This window comes from Lissotriton vulgaris, chromosome 9 (genome assembly GCF_964263255.1).
Source record: "Lissotriton vulgaris chromosome 9, aLisVul1.2, whole genome shotgun sequence".
NCBI lineage: Eukaryota > Metazoa > Chordata > Amphibia > Caudata > Salamandridae > Lissotriton > Lissotriton vulgaris.
In genome coordinates this window covers 1021367352-1021384091 of record NC_141697.1, presented here as the reverse complement: position 1 = coordinate 1021384091, position 16740 = coordinate 1021367352, and positions in this window count along the sequence as shown.

The following is a 16740-nucleotide window of genomic DNA, read 5'->3' as shown; positions in this document are numbered from 1 at the left end:
TGACAGGCTTAGAAACCTCAGAGCTACTGGACTTTGAAACCCCTATGTCTTCTGGGTAGCTTTTATTTACAATTATGACAGTCAAACCGCATATAGGCCACCATAACATGCTATAACAGTCATTCAAGTTCCTCTTCTTTTTTTAGGTCGAGCCTAGCGCAGCGCGCATGTGGTGCTCTAGGAGAAGGCCTCTTGGAATCTCTTTAGACTTTCGGCAAACTCGTGCATGTGGTGTTTGATTTTCCACACATGCTATTGGCCTTTGCGTGTGGCTTTCAAAAATGAAAGCACGCAATTGGCCAAAGGCGGGTGCATGTCCTACCTTTTCTAAAATGTTTACTCCCACATCGTTTAGCTGTCGGGAGCGAGCAGCGGCGCACAGCGTGCCATCTCTTGTGGATCATGTTTCATTTCAAGACCTTGAAGCTTTCCTCTAGATAGTGCTTAGAGACCTCTGGGTGATAATGTGCTATATAAACCTAAATTACAATTACAAGGCGTGTCCCCTCCACCCCGGCCAAGGGACAGAACCCACAGCCACAAGAGTGCGCGCTTCTTTTTCCAGCACTCGCATTTCATCTATGTCAGCACTCTCTTCCTGCAGTTATCTTTGTATTAGTATGTTATTGTCAAGACATTTGCTGTACTCTGTAGTTGGCCTCTATAGTCGCCTCTTTTTCGGTACCATCTTAAAAATTGACCGCACGTTTTAACATTAGCATTTTTTCATCACCATGGTGCGCTCTTTCTTTCACACCTCTGCGCAGCTGTGGTGCATGCTACCTTTGACATCTCTACATCCTGCACAGCTGTGGTGCATGTTTCCTTTCCCCACATTGCTTTTAGTGCTCGCTCAATCCAGGGGCATAACGCAGGCCCTTACTGGGGGCTTAATTTGAGACATTGTCTGACGGTGCGCACATGGGCACTTAATTATTAGCACTTGCTTTTTGTGTGTGCTTGCTGGCACCGGCTGCTAAATAATGCTTCTGCTTAGCTGTGGTGCGTGCTACCTTTCACATCTCTGCACAGTGTACAGCTGTGGTGCGTGCTTCCTTTCCCCCATTGCACAGTACACAGATTAAAAATTGACCGCACCTTTTAACATTCATGTTTTTTTTAGCACTGTGGTGAATGCTTCCTTTCTTATCTCAGCGCAGCTGTGGTGCGTGCTACCTCTGACATCTCTGCAAAGCGCACAGCTGTGGTGTGTACTTCCTTTACCCCATTGCAGAGTACACAGCTGTGGCACGTGCTTCCTTTCACCCCACTGCACAGTAGTGGCACATGCTTCCTTTCACAATACTGCACAGTGCAGAAATGTGGTGTGTGCCTCCTTTCACCCCAGTGCACAGCTGTGGTGCGTGCTTCTTTTCACCTTATTACACATTGGACAGCTGTGGTGCGTGTTTCCTTCACCCCACTGCACGTGCCCCCTCCATCACACCCACGTGGTTCTCTCGTTTTCTGTTTAATAAACACATTTCACACACAGATGCTCAGGTTTCCGATGTTAGCATTTGTGAACTCACTGGACCTTGCAGCTTTCCTTACAAGGCGCGTCCTCTCCACCCCTGCCGAGGGACAAACTCCTCCGTCACAAGCTGCTGTGATAGTATGATAATATTATACATTTTTATTATTCCTAGTAACTTTGGCATTGACATTATTGCCCTTTATTAAACTATCTGTTAGTTTTTAAATCACCAGCAGCAATATTTGTGCCCCTGTGCTGCCCAGACAGGAAGCACACCAGTACCACCACTGTAACAGGAGGCAGACCCACCACTCCTCCCACACTTCCAACAGACGGCTCTACAGCTAACAGTCTGTGTATTGTTTCTTATCGCTGCAATTTATCTCCCTTCACTGGCTCCTCACCTGCCCCATCACTCTTCCCCTCTCTCCCTCCCACTGTCTCCTTCCCGAGATTGGTGCAACAGACGTAAGTGTTTAGGCTCTCTTAATCTGCAGGAACGTTGATACCCTTAACAGGCCCACGCTGCCACCGTTATTTTATTTTTCAGCTACACTGATTATATTGATATGCCAAAACCATCCAACCATCCAACACGGTGCCTCCTATACAAAATAAAGAACACAGAGCATTAAATGATGTTTTGTTTTTGGGAATGTTGTTAAATAAAGAGTTTTCCGTGGGAGGCCTGCACACAGGGACAGTTCGGAAAGCCTGCACATTTCACTCTACAGGAGGCCTACAGATCAGCCACTGCATACCAGGCGTCCCTTGTATTACAGCTTTTTTGAGTGTGTTTGTGTGTGTAGTAGTCCAGGCTCTTGGGGCTCGCTCGATCCAGGGGCGTAACGCAGGCACCTGCTGGGGGCTTAATTTGAGCCGGTGTCTGCTGGTGCGCACATGGGCACTTAATTATTAGCAATTGCTTTTTGTGCGTGCGTGTTGGCACCCGCTGCTAAATAATGCCACTGCACAGCTGTGGTGCGTGCTTCCTTTTTCCCATTGCACAGTACACAGCTTAAAAATTGACCGCACCTTTTGGCATTCAGGTTTTTTCAGCACCGTGGTGCGCTCTTCCTTTCACACTTCTGGGCAGCTGTGGTGTGTGCTACCTTTGACATCTCTGCACAGTGCCCAGCTGTGGTGCCTGCTTCCTTCCCCCAATTGCACAGTACACAGCTTGAAAATGGACCGCACCTTTTAACATTTGCGGTTTTTCATCACCGTGGTGCGTGCTTCCATTCACATCTCTGCGCAGCTGTGGTGCGTGCTACCTTCTACAACTCGTATTAAAAACGTTAACAAAGCCAATAGCCCTGTCTAAACACTTATAACGCCCCAAAGGCAAGACCTGTTGGCTATGCCATTGCTTGTTCTAAACCTTCAGCTGTAGCCTATTATACCAGAGTGGGTCTTTAATGGCCAGTATAGACCGCTACTTTAGGTTATTAGATTGTAAACTTTCTCTGATAGCCTGTATTTTCCCATCTTTCATTTCAGTTACTCTGATTCCTCTTCAGACAAACATTTCATACATGTTTCAATTTCCTCTAATTGCTGTCCTAGCTTCATGAGGCAGCATCCGTTTATAATTATAGAATGTAGTGCATAGAGTCCTTTATCTCATCTTCTTTCTATAATTTACTACCTCTGTTTCTGTGCGGGTTTCTCCGGGTCACTCAACTCAGATTATATTGTTCACTGTGGATAACTTAATTCTTTGATTATTTTCTTCACTAGCTATCCTCTACTCTTGTAGTCTTAGATACTTCCACTGCTTCTCATACTGTTGATCACTCTTCTCATATATCTTTCGTAAGGTTCTGGGGTATTCCAGTTTAAGCTTTCTCCTGGTTTTCTTTATATTTTTCCAGCAATATTATGTGTATTATGTTAACATTCAATAACTTTTACTGCTCCTCCTAGTTTTTTTGCAGCTCTAGGTTCTGTTTGGTTCCTTATTCCTTACACCATTTCACTGTCTTTGTTTATTTCTTCTTTTGGGTTACATATACATTTGTATGCAGATGCCATTCTAGTCAATATTCTGTTCCCTTTTTCATTGTATTTCTTCCTATCTTTCTGCCTATGTACCTATCTTTTGCCATTGAAGTCTCAATGATTTCTCATTACCTGTGTTGTAACCTATCTAAGACTGAAATATTATTCTTTCCTGCATCTGACGTCCTTTACTCACCTGCTAGAGCTCTTTTTGATCCTGCAAGGCCTCTCGTTCACATCAGCTTCACCTCAGGGTCAATTATTTTGAACTTGGGATGAAAGATCCTACTTAATAAGGACTGAAACCAGAAGTAATCATGCTTTAAGAAGGTTACAACAAACACATATCAGACGGGCATGGTCCTGGAATGGTTGTTATTGTAGAACGTTTCGCCGTCTAAAAAGAAATCTAGGTGTTTGAAAACCAACATCCCCGTAATAATTCTAAAAGGTTGAAAGGAGATTTATTTTTCGAACTTCAGGGGCTAAATAGCTATTATTGTTACCCATTGACCTGTTGGCTGCCTCCTCCAGTACTGGAGATTCTGAATCAAATTTCTTAGAGTAATTGTGGGTCAGGGATTCGTAACCCAGCAGTGAGCTGCCAAAGGTTCTGAAATTGCACTGACATGAACCTAGCAAGATCAAGATCAGCTTCCAAATTCAACTTAATTTGAATATATTTTTGAAGCAAATAACTGGTCTAATGCGAGTGACTGATCAAAAAATAACCACACTGGATCACTCTTAAGACTTGTGCTTAATTTGTGGTGGTCTTTTCTGGTGCTCAGCAATGGCACTAATTTCTCAACACCTGTACCTGGGGCCCGATTACGATGTCGGTGGACCGCCACTGACAGCCCGTCGATACAGTAAGACCAAATGATAAAAATCCAACATATGCGTATTCGTAATATTTCACTTGGCCGGTTATTAGGCCAACAAACACTTGTAGGTTCTTGCGATATCAATGAGCAGTTCACGATTTTTCAAATGCAGTCCTAATGCAATGCTATCCAGTTCGTAATGCAGTTCGTATTTTCAGACCAATGCAATTCGTAATGCAATCCTCAATGCAAGTAATCAGGCCGTTTGTATGCAAGAATAATGCACCCTTTAATGCACGTAATCAGGCAGTTCATAATGCAAGAATAATGCAATCCTCAATGCACGTAATCAGGCAGTTCGTAATGCAAGTATAATGCACTCCTTAATGCAAGTAATAAGGCAGTTCGTAATGCAGGAATAATACCAGGCCAATCAACATGATTAGCTTGGGCACCACTAGACCCCAACCACAGACAACAGTCCTCAACTTCCGAGGGCTGCCATGGTGCTGACCGGAGCCCAAGCCTTACCTGGGGGATGCGCTGCCCCGCTCTCTCTCTCTCTCCCCGCCTTTGGACCTCCTGCTGGGCACTCCCTATGACGACGCAGCTCCAATGCAAGGTGACCCTGTAGCCGGACAGGTTACGGTGCTGCCTTCTCCATTGCTGACGATTTTGGGCAGATTCCTCTTGCGAACAATGATCACGATTACCTCACAACTTCCTTAGCGTTATGAAATCCTTCAGCACGTTGAGGCTCGGGCCGGCAGCTGCGATCCTGAGCCGCAGTCTCCGTTACGATGACGGCTCAGCTACAAGCAGCTACACAGCATGGACGATGATTTACGTTGCGGGGGCACAGCAGTCACAGGGCACTTTCCAACCAACACCACGGACCCCACGCAGTCTCAGGCTGCACATGCACACGCACAAAGTGTCGCTGAGACTCGGTTGGGTTTCGGGCCACACAGTCCCGGGGCAATGCTTACGACGGTCTCAGGCTGAAAAAAGCACAGGCACACAGCGTCGCTGAGACACACATAGAAACGTTGATGTTCCCGAGTTTCCACAACAGGGAGACAGCTCTCCTTGGGCCCTTATAGACAAGTTACTTCGGGACACAGCACACAGCAAAGTCCTTTCAAGCAGGGGGACACAGCAAAGTCCCTTAGCCTCTCCTTAGTTAAATCAACAAACTGCAGGCCAGCCCCAGAAAACACAGCAAGGGTCAGTCCTTCTCTTCAGTCTCTCAGCTGTTCTTGCCTGGCAGAGGTTCCTCTTGACCACAAAGTAGTTTCAATCCTTTTCAATCATGATCAGTCCAACGTTCAGGGGTTTCAGCTCTCATAGTTATCCCCCTAAATGTCTTTGAAGCCCTGCCAGTGACACCTTCTTCCTTTGATAGTGAGGGTCTGGTTCCTCAATCACTCAGCAGGAGGTGGAGCCATTCTTTTATGGCAGCAGCCCAGGCCTCTTCACATCCAGGGGACTACTCTTCGCCCCTACACTCCAGATGCAGGTCAGCCTGTTGCAGTCTCTCCTACTCCTCCCCGGGGTCAAGACATTTCCTAAATCCTATCACATTCAAATCCAGAAAGCCAATCCACAACCTGGCAGAGACACACAGCATTGTTAGTACAAAAAAACCAACCACTTCTAAAAGCGTGGTTTCTAAACACACAATTCAAAAAACCCCTTCACAAAAAGAAGTGTTATTAAATTGTGAGTTCAGGCACACTAAACTTCACCTCTCCATCTTAAGCCTCTGGAAAGATAGGCTGGAAACATATTACACAGCCTTCCCCATTCTGTCCTATGGGCAAGGTGGCCTTGCAACAGTGAAAAATGAAATGGAGAGCATTTCACTGTTAGGACATGGTACACACCTCAGTACATGCCCTACCTTTCACAGACACTGCACCCTGCCCAGGGCCGTTCCTTGTGCCTACTATAGGGGTGTCTGATGTGCATGGAAAGGGAAGGGTAAGGCCTGGAAAGTAGGTGCACTTGTCAGGACAACATGGCAGTTAGCACACTGCGCGCAGGCACTGCAGTGGCAGGCCTGAGTTCTCTCTTTAGGGCTACTTGTGTGGGTGGCACAATTAGTGCTGCAGGCCCACTAGTAGCATTTGCATTACCAGCCCTGGCGCACACAGTACACTTTACTATGGACTTTACTAGTAAGTCAAACATACCAATTATGGACAACCAATTACCATAACACTCTATACAGGGAGCACTTGCACTTTGACACTGATCAGCAGTGGCAAAGTGCCCAAAGCATCTAAATCGGCAACACAATGTCAGAAAAAGGTCTAGGGGGAAGGCAAAAAGTTTAGGCCACTTTAGCCAAAAAGGGCCAAGTCCAACAGTGGCACTGTCAGTCTATTTTTGATCAGACCTCATTCACAAATAGCAATAACTCATCCAGGCCTTTCTTGCCTGTTAGATGACATGCTATCTAACTGTTCACTTTTATTGAAAGGTGAAGGTGGCACTTGCATTTGGCTGCACTGGCACGTTGTACCGTCTTCAGTGGCCTGCTGTGAAGTACCTTGTAACCTGCAACTTATTTTTTTTCCCTCCAAATTAAGTATTGTGCATAAGGGTTTCTTTTTGACAGCGCACTGGTGCTTACATTGCAATCTTTGAGTGAAGTTGTCAAAGATTGTTCCCCATTGGTAGTATGGACCTTTGTTAGTTGACTTGAAGTGCTGGAAGGGAGAAGACAGCAACAATACATTTCTGGCTTGTGAAGTCAATGTGACTCCATGATAAGGACCAGGAATCAACAAATATGGTTATATAGATTTTATTTTAGGCTGCTAATCAATCCAATATATAAGCGGTGAAATAAGTTCAAGAGATACAACAATGCAGCAGGTAAACTGAAATATCTTAGTAGATTGAGCCATAATAAAATGAGGTACAGAATAGTGGCAGCCACAACAATAATGAAACAAATTTAAGTAAATAGGTGTTCTATAAAGAAACTTCTCTCCTCTTCTAAACCTAGATCGACTACAGGACCATCTATCCAATATATCTATTTAGGGAACTTAGAAGGTGTCCGCATGATATAGACTTCTGTAGAAATCTTGGAAAAGGAAATACGTGCTAGCATAGAACTTCACACTGCAGGAAAAGGCAAGCAGAGAGGTCTGTCCCTCTCCAAGTCTCAAAGGAGTCTGCCTATCAAACTGTGGGTACACCAAATAAAATAACAGGAGTTTCAGAAACATCCTTATCGCCTATCCCACCACCTGGAACCAACCAAATTGTTACTTGAGAGGAACATGGGCAGCCTCTCTTAAGCTTCCTATCACATCGAAACTGGAATTGTAAACTGCATTCCTTGAACATCCTGCTGTCCTGGTACATAATGAACAGAAGGCCTTTTTTGAGCATTAATTCTTTGCGTCCTCCATTCAGGCCTCACTATTGACAATCTAATCTAAACAATATGCCTTTGTCTAACTAACGAGAAGCATGATAATGCACCTGCAAAACTAAGAAAAAAATATACGGGCAAGGCTAAATGCATTTGCAAGTCTGTAGTCAGGCTTAGTTCACTCAGCAGTCAATATGAACTTCAAATACATGATTATACATAAACAAGTATAACTTTCAGAATAAGTGCAAAACATAAACAAAAGAGCACATGATTACATGATTGCAGTGCACTTTTATATAAATCTCTGATCCCTAGAATGATTACATTTCATTAATACATTTAAATACTTCACACATGTTAAGGAAGTTAAGACACACTGTAAATACAATGTCAGCTATGAGTATATAATGGGCAATTGTAACAAATAAAGGGTGGAGCCTAATTTCTCCTGCTCCATTTACCTATGCACCATTCTAAAATATTTTTAGGATGAGCCATTGACTGGTCAAGCTTCCCAGCTGAATGTCCTCTGGTAATTTCTCAGGTTCACCTCTATCAGTATATTACTTAAGCAATTTTCCTAGTTTTGGATCACCTCAGTACTTTGATTTTCTTGGAATAAACACTAGTAGTCATGAATCATAAAAACGAAACAATTTTTAGCCACTGAGGCAGGTGGTTAATGTTCCCATTAGGAAGATGGGGATGTATTTAAAATCATGGTCATACATAGCAGAGTGAACGTTTTAATATCCTCCTAACTCTTTCTGCCCTCTGGTTCATTAAACTGATGGGCAGTAATACCCCAACATGACCTGCTCTTCTGGGATACCACAAACACAAGTGAGCCATTCTTGCATGACAATTTGACCAATTCATTGGATACAAAACAACTGATAGAATATTTGAGCAAATCTGCAAACTTTCGAGACAAAGAAATAGCTTTCTTTCCTCCAGAACGTGCCAAGCTGAAAATTGAAGTTAGAAAAACACAAGTAGATATCTTACTATGCACAAGTGAGAAGGTAATTTATCATTCTGTCATATACAGAGTGTACATTGTTTTTATTAAAAAAGATACCACATTTAGCAGCAGCCATAGAACAAAAAAAATGTAACTTTTCACAAGCCATCTCACTCTTGTAAGTAAAGACATCGCTACAGTTCACCACTGACTTCTCCATCCACCACCAAGAACAACAAGAAGCTGCCTGGGGAGAGGAACAGAGGCAAACAACACTGTTAATAAACAATACCTCCATGTTGAAACATCTAGAAAATTATGGAACTCCAGCATCCATCACTGTGTGTAGTGATGAGGGACACAAGGGTGATGTACTGGTTTCTTTTATTGATGAGTAAAGCACAACAGAACGCCGTCAGCTTGTCAACCTGGGAGCCGGCTCGCTATGTCAACATTCCATAGCGAGCGCCGGCTGTCCAGGGGAATGTACCACATGTGATCAGGAGGAGGGGGGAGGGAGAGGGGAACCGGAAAAGGGGTTAACACATTGGCTATGGTTATAACACATCATCCCCCTTAAGGGAAAAACAGAACGAGACACATGGTATGGTAGTGGGTACTCCTAAGCTCCTATAACCCTGGTGTATGTGTCTATCTCATTATGTACTGTTTGTGCCACTGAGGTGTGGTCCTAAATCTGTCACTCCTTCTGTCTAGCCTGATGTTTTCACTGATGTCTTTACCTCCCGCTCTTCTCGTTACTGCCCTGGGTTCTCCCCCTCCTGCTGGAACCACCCGATCATGACTCCACAGTCTGCCATCATCTACAACCACAGAGTTCCTGTTTTGCCGCTGGATGGTTTTGGAGGCATAGAACTTGTTACCTCCTTTCCACAGTCTCTCTGGTTTCTTTACATAGACTTCTTGTCCTTCCTGAAATTCTCTCTCCTTCACTCCCCACTTCTTATCATACCATTCCTTGTATTTCCGTTGATTGTCTTCAATTCTCCTCTTGATCTCCTTGTGATCGGTCTCCTTTATTTGTTTTCTCCCCATCCAACCGGGTGTGAGTTTCGTGCCAGCTTTTCTTCCCCTCAGCAACTCAAAGGGAGTGCATTTAGTGGTGGACTTCGGCGTGGTGTGGTATGCCCACAACATGTCCCTTATGGCTTCCTCAATGTTCTCCCCCGCTTGGTTGGCCAACTGTATGCACTCCTTCAACATACGGTTCACTCTTTCCACCTTTCCGTTTGCTTTGGGGCAATACAGTGGTGTGCGAACATGGGTCACCGAACAGTCTTTGAGGAAGTCCTTCATCTCTTCTGAGATCAGTTGTACACCGTTGTCTGTCACCAGTGTTGAGGGTATGCCTTCTAGTGTGAACACCTCTTTCAGGAAATCCACTATGACTTTGGTGTTCACACTGTGGACGGTCTTACAGGTTATCCAGCTTGAGAAGTAGTCCACTAAGACCAGTAAATACCAGTCTTGGGGTCCTTTGCCATGGATGGGACCTGCTATATCAAAGCCTAACTTGCTCCACGGCTCCTCCGGTACTTCGACTGGTGACAGTGGTGCTCTTCTCGTGATCTTAGTTTTGTCACTCAGAGCGCACGCGTAGCAATCGCGTACCTTGTCCTCCATTTCTCTGTCCATAGCAGGAAACCAGTAGTCTGCGCGAAGTCTGGCTTTGCACAAACTTCTTCCTAAATGTCCCTCGTGAGCCAGTTCCACTACTTTGTTTCTTAAGGCTTCTGGAGGAACTAATTTCCCTGACTTCAGTATGAAATCACCTTCCACCGATAGATCCTCCCTCACATTCCAATATGGCTGGATCTCTGTCTCCATGTCCTTGCATTTCTTGGGCCATCCTGATAGTATATGCCTCCTCACCTTCTTCAACACTTCGTCTAGTTCCATCTGCGTTTCCCATGACACCTTTTCCACTGCCGCTAGGCGCACCTCCAGTATTGAGCTACCCTTCCCTTCTTCTTCCTCTTCTCCTTCTGCGGGTGCTCTCGAAAGGAAGTCAGCAACTCTATTTTGTTGTCCAGGTATGTAGGATACTTTGAAGTTGTAGGCTTGTAGGCCCACTGCCCATTTCGCAATTCGTGGTGTCATGCTTTCCATGTCCTTCTTGGTGAACAGGGAAACCAAAGGTTTATGGTCGGTCTGTACTTCAAATGGAATTCCCCAAATGAAAAACTTGTAGTGACAAATGGCCCAATAGACTGCTAGTGCCTCTTTTTCTATTGTCGAGTAATTCTTCTCCGACAATGTGAGCGTTCTTGATGCGAAGGCTATCACATTTGTCTTGCTGCCGTCTCTCTGCGCCAGAGTTGCCCCAATGCCTCTGTTGCTTGCATCCGTAGAGATGATGGTTGCACCGTTAGGATCAAACTTCCCTATAAATGGGGCTTCAATGATTGCCTTCTTTATGCACATCATGGACATTTCTTGTTCCTTTCCCCAATCAAAAACACTGTCCTTCTTTATCAAGTCTCTTAGCGGCTGTGACACCATAGCAAATCCTTAATAAATTTGGCCATAGGCCTAGGAAAGAAAGTATGTCCTCTTTACTCTTGGGTGTGAGAGCATTCTCCACTGCCTTCACTAAATCATGTTTTGGCTTGATGCCGTCTTCGGATAGGGTGTGTCCCAGGTAGTCCACCGAACCTACTCCTAGTTTGCATTTGGAGGGCTTCGTGGTGAAGCCTACCTCTCTCAACTTTTCTAGCACCCTTCTAGCCATTTCATTGTGTTCTTCTTCGCAACCTCCAAAGATCAGTATATCGTCTTGAAAACAGATGGTGTTCCTACAGTCTTTTAACACATGTTGCATGACTCTTTGGAAAGCAGCAGCTGCTGATGCCAAACCAAATGGCATCCTCTGAAACTTGAAATTTCCGAATGGGGTGGTGAATGCTGTCAGCAGTTGGGAATCCGGGTGAAGCTTGATTTGGTAATAGGCTGATGATAGGTCCAGCACACTGAAATACTTAGCCCCCCTTATGGTGCTTAGCATCTCCCCTATTCTGGGAAGAGGAAATCTGTCCACAAGGATATTCGCATTGAGGTCCCTCAGGTCCACACAGAGTCTTATGCTGTTCCCTTTATCTTTGGCCATGATGACAATCGGGGCTAACCAGGCTGAACTCTCAATTTCTGTAATGACCCCCTCACTGACTAGTCTCTGCAGTTCCTGCTGGAGGGGCTCCCTCATGCGCAATGGTATAGACCTAGTCTTGTGCACCACTGGTACTGCCTCCTCCTTTAACACTATCTTGTGCATGTAGTTCTTAAATACACCCAATCTGTCACTGAACACATCTTCGAACTCTTTGGTGAGATCCTCTGATATTCCTACTGGATCAATTAACAACACCTGCTCTCTGTTGTTGGGATCAAGAGTGATCCCCAACTGCTTCTGATGTTTCCAGCTCAATAGGGTCGATCCTCTAGTGGACACATACACCTTTCCTATTGTGTGTCTATCTTTAAATGAGATTCTCATGGTAACCATGCCCTCAAGGGGAATCTTCCCCTCGTTGTAACCCTTGGGACTGATGTCTGGAGGCAACAATTTTACGGGATGGTTGGCAAATTTATCATCAAACACTTTCTTGTCTACTAAAGTATATGGGGAACATGAATCTGCATACATGCTAAACATCACTCCATCTAGCAAAACATCACATTTGGGGTAAACATCATCACTGTTATCTTCCTCATCCCCCACTTGAAAAACATAAGACTTTTCCCTTTCCTCTTCCTGGGGTGACTCCTCTATAACATGCACTGCCTTTCCTGGAGCCTTACACACCTTTGAATAATGCCCCCACCTGTTGCACTTTCTGCACTGTACATTCCTAGCCGGACATTTCCAGTTATTTGCCAAGTGGTTGGGACTACCACATTTATAACACACAGAGGAACTTGGCTTGCTATGATTAACCTCTTTACTTTTGTCACCTACTTTACATACCGTTTCACTCTCAGTACTAGCTTTGCCTTCAGATCTCTCTCTGTTTGTCCCTTCTGTTGCTCTCATTTCCTTCATGCAACGTGCGGTGTGCTCTAAGCCCTTAGCTATGTTTACTGCTTCCTCTAGATTAGGGTTCTTGGTAAGTAGTTCCTCTTGTACCTTGGTGTCATTGGTGCACCTCACCAGTTGGTCCCTTATTAATGAGTCAGTGAGTTGACCAAACTCACATGTGGCTGACAATCCTCTCAATACCGCTATATAATTGCTCACTTTCTCCTCCCTCTTCTGCACTCTCTTGAAGAACTTATGTCTTTCCATCACCACATTTATTTTCTCCTTAAAATGAGACGCTAATTCCCTCAGTGTGCTTTCATAAACATTGACACCTTCCTCCACCTCCTCTTGTTCATCCTCAATCAATCTCCCAGTTATATCTTCATATATTTTCCTCCCATGTGTGCCCAAATTGTGTAACAATATATGTTGTTTTCTTATATTAGTGGAGTTGCTACCCCCAATTGCTATTAAATAAGATTTGAATATACCTTCCCACCTTCTCCATGGGATAACTGGTTCTCCTAACTCATTGAGGAAAGGTGGGGGTTGGCTCATTCCTGCACCTGCCATTGCCATATAGTTCCTAAAAACCTTGTGGGACTAAACTATCTCTAATGAGGGCAACAGAATCTAAGAGAGAAAGAGAGAAATAAAATGGACTGACTCTCCACCCTAGCTGCTGTGGTCCTAAAATTAGAGATTTTCACTAGGATCTACCACAAAAATTTCACTTTTCCTACTTTGCCACCTAATGCTTGTAACCTTTGAGACAATAACATAACACAGAGGTTTTTTTGCAGTCCTCTTTCTGCTTCCACAGTTAAGAAATTAGGTCCAATAGCACTGCCTGCTTTCCCTCCGGCAGGCGGGAACTTCCTGTGAAGAAGCTTCCCCTCAAGAATGTTCCAGTCAGGAAGCCGACTTTTGAATGGAGCTCCGGTCTCTGGGCGAGCACCCCGCTGGACCGCTGCCTCTATAACTCCTCAGAACTGATCGTCCTGGAGCCCACACAGGAGTGGGGAGCGAACCTGAATCACCACATGCTAATTGCCGGTGAGCGCTCTGCTAACGTTAATATTCAGTCAGCGCCGAGGTCAGCGCGCGCAGGAAGCTTCGTAGTGAAGCCGGTATGCCTCAGCAAACAGTCCTCACGGAACAAGCTTAGCTGCGCAGGGGCCTCGCGCTAGGTGGTGAACTCGGTGCGCCAAAAGCAGGAAGCGGGCTGCTTGCTGCCGCGGACCCCTTTCAATCTGTGCGCTGGTATTAATTTAAGTCACGCCGGTGATTGACCGGGTACAGCGCGCACTTCCCCTCAGCTCGCAGCTTGTGCCCGACCCGGCACACGAGTTCAAACGCTAACACCAACCCCAATTACTTCAGCTCGGCTTACGAGTTCATTATGGATTTTAAAGTCAAAGCAGGAAACGCGATGCCCGACCTGGCAACCGATTACGTTAACCCAGTAAAAGAGTTATTTTATTTTATTTCATTCGTCTCTGACTGGTTAAAATGAAGTCACTTTAACTCCTTACTTGTAAAGCTTTGCCAGCTTTTCTTGGCAGCCAGCAACAGTCAATCGTTGCTCCTTTTCTTTTTTTTTTTTTTTTCACGCTCCTATGTGGATATTGTTCCTCCGTTGAAAAGCGGTCAAATCATACCAGGGAAACGGCGATCACTGTCCCTGGCCCAGTTTCCTCCTCCTCGTCACCAAGAAATGTAGTGATGAGGGACACACGGTTGATGTACTGGTTTCTTTTATTGATGAGTAAAGCACAACAGAACGCCGTCAGCTTGTCAACCTGGGAGCCGGCTCGCTATGTCAACATTCCATAGCGAGCGCCGGCTGTCCAGGGGAATGTACCACATGTGATCAGGAGGAGGGGGGAGGGAGAGGGGAACCGGGAAAGGGGTTAACACATTGGCTATGGTTATAACACTGTGTTATGTTCAAACATGTAGAGCTAACTATTGTGCTCAACAAAGAGGACACCCCAAGAATCACTCCCCACATAGAGGGTTTATAGGCACATCTATGCTTCTGAGGTGCATCTGCTGTTTCTAGCATCTAAAAAGGCTTCTGATACCTCTTTTTGAGTAAAAACACCTATGGCACCCAATGAACATCTCTGTAGTGCATTATGCCACATTAAACTTATAAACTCCAATTAAGGTGCACTTTTTTCACTTTTATGTAGCTGTAACATCTCCATAGTGTTCCTAGTAGGAGACGATTAGCACCATCTCCTATTTAGGAACATGTCATACCTCTTTCTTGCCTCCCTCAGGATCAAATCTGTCTCTGATTTATTTGATAGCAATTACTGTTCTTCTGTGGTGTGTCTCCTTCTTACACCTAGATGGGAGTGTGCGCACCACATGTTGGAGGCATTAGCCCAGAGAACTTGCTCATCTAGGAACCTCTGTTTTTCAACTAGCAAGCAGGAGTCCTCAGGTAGACTTTGTATGCCCAGCTGCTGAGTCAGCATTCTCGATGCATTCGTCTGTGTCTCTGGCTATATCATGGAAGGCATGGCACAGTCTTTAAACTCCTAAAGTGCTTTCCTCTCTGCTGCAAGATCTGCAATCAAGGTCTCCAAAGACCACTTTCACCGACACCCACTGTGTAGATGATTTCATCTTATTCATATGCCTAGCCATAGATGCCAAGATCTCCTCTATGGATGCAGCCTTTTGTTCAATGCTTTGCAAAGTCACATGAGGGAATCTTTCTTCTGTTGTGCCTGCGTATCGCTCAGTGCATGCTTCAAACTGAGGTCTTTGGGATAAAGAAGTCCTTCATCTCCCTCCTGGTCTTTTTGTGTGTTTCTTAGCTGGCAGCAGTAGGCAGGTATAAGGGGCCCGATTCACAAAACTAATCTGAGACAAAATCCTAAAATTACTACTGTTGGTATTCACAGAAGGCACTTACTACTTTTGGTATGCACAGAATGCTCTTACTACTTTTGGTTAAACTTACTACTTTTGGTTAAATATACTCTTTTTGGTATTCACAAACAGGCATTTACTAGTAGTAAAATTAGTTTACTACTACTAAATGCCTTCTATGAATACCAAAAGTAGTAAGTTTAACCAAAAGTATCACATCCTTATAATTAAATTTTTGGTGCATGACTCTCTATGAATCATCTAAGAAATAACCTGAGGAGTAGAGCATTGGAGTATAGCATTGAAAAAAACCTTAAAGTACAATTGGTTTTGGCAAAAGTATTCATATTTAACATTCTGAACAAATGATATCTGTATAAACTTGTAAAATATATAATTTCAAGTTAATATGCATGGTTCGATAGACTATTAAATGAATTTCCCTCCTAATATTCTGCAGTGCAGGAGAGAAAACATCCACTTAGACTTGTAAATGTATGACTTAAAATGAGCAAACTTGTGCCCTCTATATACATTCCTGGGTGTCTGGTATTGCTAGTGTGAGGAAGAAATTTTTAATAAATGTATTTAGGATCAATTGATGCCATACGTATGTTAGCTCAATGCTATGTTAGTTATTCAACTCCAAGCAATGATATGCCTGATGAATGTGCTGCTCCCCAGCCAACACTGTTCCCTTAATTATTGCTACGCAACATAAGGCTGTAAAGGCCTGATGCCAGGAGTACATTTCCTATGATGATGTTGCTTTTCCGGTCGCCATATTGTTTTATGGAGCAGTAGCTCAGGGGAATTGGATAAGGAATGGTAGAGTAGAGAGCATGGTAGGGATTCCCATCCACAGCCTGCTGGAACATATTGCATTCACAACTGAGGTGTCAGTTTTGGTAGACATCAGGGTGCTCTTGAAATCTCTGCCAGAGACAACCAGTAATGCGAAGGAAAATTGGGTGGCTAAGAGACAAAAAAGTTTTATCGGACATCCAAGAAATATTGTCCTGCTAAGTTTTTTAGTCCAATTGCGGGGAAAAATGGGCTTAATTTTGTTGCCAAAATTCTTGTTTGGTGTTCATCTTAACATTACATGAGTTATAGAATAATGTATCTGAGGAAGGTATTGGGTCGAAA